Consider the following 4,128-nt stretch of genomic DNA (forward strand, 5'->3'; position numbering starts at 1 on the left):
CATGCTCTTAATAAGATCAATGAATTTGTTCATTTCAGTAGTCCAAAAATCAAAGATAGTTTTAAGAGACTTATGATGGAAAATGCCATCTGTACCCAGAGAAAGAACTGTGGAGGTTTTTTTTTAATAATTTTGTGGAGAATTGTGGAGTTTAACTGAAGACTAAAGCTTATTATCTTCAGTTTTTAAAAACTGTCTTAGGCATTATGCAAATTAGTTATCTCTAATGGTTTCTTTCCTCATTTTGGATCTGATTCTTGTCTCACAACATATCAATTTCGATCTCTGTTTTGCATGTTTACAAATGTAAAACCTATATCAGATTTCTTCGTGGAGGTGGGGGAACAAGGAGGAAAGAGGAGGGAAAAACTGTAAAACTCAAAACCTTGCAAAAATGAATTATTAAAAACTATCATTTTATGTAGTTGGAAAGTAAATGAAATAGTTGAATAATTTTTAAAAAGAATGATTTAGGGATTTCAATTTTAAAAAAATTATTTGAATCATTTTCCATATCCTTGGAAGTCTTTGTGCATGTCTAATCACTGGACAAATTGTTGATCTTTTCCATACTTTAATTTACTTATCTGTAAAATAAGGGGGGTAGACTACCTAATTGATGATCATGTCCCATCCAGTTCTTAGGGTATTAATCTATGTCCTTTTAGTTTTTCAACTTACTTGAGTAAGATGATTTTTGTTTTTTAGAGGATGGGATATCTCTAGAAATGTAGGAAACAGAAAAAAACATTCAGGTATTTGGCTTTCACTGAAAACCAGAAATTTTTTGTCTTTGGAGATTAAAAAAAATAAACTATGGATATAATGGAAATGAGGGTCCCTTTTTGTGGAATAAAGGGTCCATAAAGATGTTCCTAAGTTGACTCTCTTTGAAATCATTATCTCTGCAGTAAAGATCTATGTGTGATTCAAACACTGGCTAGAGCATTCTCTATAGAAACTTCAGACCTAGGCTATTTTTGCAAGCCTTGAAGTCTAGCCAAGATATACTACTACATTTCATAAAGGATTCAAAGAAGTTATTAAAATCACCTTTTATTTCTTAGGACAGCAGTAATTTCTATGCCTACATATATATATATATATATATATATATATATATATATATATATTAGAATTTTTTGTATTATAGAAAGATCTAACATTTGTTTCACAAGACCCACTTATAACTTGTAATACTAAGTGTATGATGCTGTACACTTAGCCACTCTATGCCTTGGAGAATTCATAATTATAAGCTGCCCCAAAAATGACTAATTGTATTAATAAAGGATATTTCTTCACTTAGAACTTCCCAATACCAATCAAAATCACAAAAACCAATATATCAGATCAATAACAAAATGCAAATTACTGTTTGTTCCATTCCTGTGGTTTCTATTAACAATCTGTCTCAATTACTGAACACATCAGGATGTGGCTAGAGGATGTAATAGTCATATATGGAAATTTCCAAAGATTTTTGAAATGACAAAGTTGCATTAATATGCAAATGTGTTTAAACAACTCATTATTGACTCTAGCCAGACAACAAATTCAATAATTTAGCACTCTAATAAACCATATTTTCCCTGATTTCATCTCCTAAAATAGAACTTAATCTTTTTTAAACATTATCACTCAACAATAACCATGTTTAATGCCTACCAATTCATTTCCTGAAAAACATATTCTTGATGGAGAGAGAGAGAATTAGGATTCTGTGCTCTCTCCTTCCTTTTTTTCTGACATATTTCATGTCATTCTCACCTATGTCTAGCTTTGATAAGTGAAGTGGCTAGATGCAATACTTTGATGGATAAAAAATACAGCTTTATCACTGCAAATACTCAAGATGATGCCTTATTATGTGCTTTGCCAATGAACTTGCAGTTGAAATTTCCAGATATGAAGCATACCCCCATTAAAATGTGAGCTCCTGGAGAGCAATGTTTGTCTTGCTTTGCTATTTTTATCCCCAGCACTTAACATGGTGCTCATCACCCAGTCATCAGTTTTGAGAATACTCTACCAATTGTAACCATTTATACTCTATTCTTACTGACTCATTCCTTGCAATCCTTATCTCTTATCTCTTGTAAATACTGATCAAGATCTTGTCTCTTCTAAGACATCATGTTAATACAAATCAAGTCTATGTACTGTCAAATAGTTAACTTTTATTTTTCTGAGGATCCACTCATCTTTATTTATGTTCATACATCTCTCTATTATCCTTGACATCAGTCTCTTGCATAATCCTTAATCAGTAATACATTACAACCTGTTTGCATTAATCATATACATCTTCATTGCTTCTCCAAGACCTAGATTTTTGCATTAAGCAAAATTGAAAGATATCTAAAATCAGAAATGTAACTGCTTAAAACACATTGACTTGTGTGCCCATTTGAAAAGCCAAGTAGACACACAAAAAAATCATTGTTTAGACTGCAATATTTATTTGAGTGGATAACTCAGAAAGTTGGTCTATTATTATAGATTTATGTATGTAAAGGCACATAGAGATAAATACACACAGGCATCTAAATACACACAGACACATGTACAAATATGCATGGAATGACACGTGATTATTGATGCATAGAGTGTGCATGCTCTTAAGTTTATTGGCTTGAATTTGTATACATATATGGAAACATGCATATAAACAGATGTTTATACACCACATACTTGGACAATGCACATATATGCATGACTTTACATATATGTGTTATTCGCTTATGTGCGTGTATGCCTGTTTGTACATAAATATTCATACAAACACATAAGCAATGAACTGGATACAGAATTAAAGAGACTGAAGATAAGAGGATTGGGCTGGTGGACTACATTGTTATTTTCAGTTGACCCCAAGGGAATAAGGACATGACTCCTCTCATCTTCCCAGAGTCTTTTGCTTCAGCAACCAGAAGGGGTATTGCCCTTTTTCATCTTCTCAGGTCAATTTATGAAAAAAATTGCATTTTTGACCAGTCCCCCAGTGGGGACTGTGGAGAACTAATGTTCTTTTGATTTTCATGACTCTATCCACCCCTCATTCAGAGATGGCATTCATCTCCACCAATAAATATCAATACTGTCTTTGAGTAGTTACAAAAATATTTCAAGTATTCTATCAGTGGAGTTGACTATTTTGATAATACTAAAAATCTCTAATAGACTGGGAATTCTTGAAGGAAAACTGTCTTTTATCTTTCTTTATATCCCTAATGATTAGCACATTATGGCAAAGTAGATGCTCAATAAATGCTAACTGAATGTTAGTTTCAGAAAATCCACAACTGTTAGTATGTAAAGTAGGCAGAATTAAAAATGAAGTCATTTTCTCATCATTGTCATCACAAAGGATAAAACTAACTTGCTCCCAGTAAACTCTCTATCTCTTATCTTGTGTACTAAAATACTATTATTGATCTAGCCTGATAATATATTACAAAAAAAGAACAAAGATAATTTGATGTCTCAAAATAAAGACTTAAAAACAATGTTATACTAGACTTCAGGTTCAAAATGACTTTCATTATCCTATTATTTCTCTCTAAAGTGATTCAACCAAAATGTGTAAAATGTAACTCAAGATGCTGATGGAAGCAAATGTAGACTTATCCCTTTGGTATTTCCATTCTATTGGAGGGAACATCATGTGCACAGATAAGAGAAAGAATGCTTCATCTGGAATCTAACCTATGCTCAAGTTTCAACGTTGCCATGTATTTTCTGCATGACTGGTTAGGTCATTTAATTGAGACTTATTTATGGACCTCAATTGCCTCATCTAAAAATGAATACATAGAATTATTACCATCACTAAGGTACTTTTCAGCTTCAATTCTATGATTCTTTGATAAACGAATACATTGTGATGGGTTTGGAAATGGGAGGGAGAAGAATATTAATAATTAAAAGAATTAGGAAAGAGCTCATATAGCAAATATCCTCTGGAAAAATCAGTCAGCAGGATGTCAAGGGTTAGATTATAAAAGCACTGGAGTCTAGAACCTCTATTTTTTGTTTATTTTTCATTTACTAGTTCAAACTATTGTCATTCTCTTATTGCAATTCTCTGCCCACCCCCCACCCCCATATCTATCTCTATCTCTCTCT

This window comes from Macrotis lagotis, chromosome 3, assembly GCF_037893015.1.
Source record: "Macrotis lagotis isolate mMagLag1 chromosome 3, bilby.v1.9.chrom.fasta, whole genome shotgun sequence".
NCBI classification, from domain to species: Eukaryota; Metazoa; Chordata; class Mammalia; order Peramelemorphia; family Peramelidae; genus Macrotis; species Macrotis lagotis.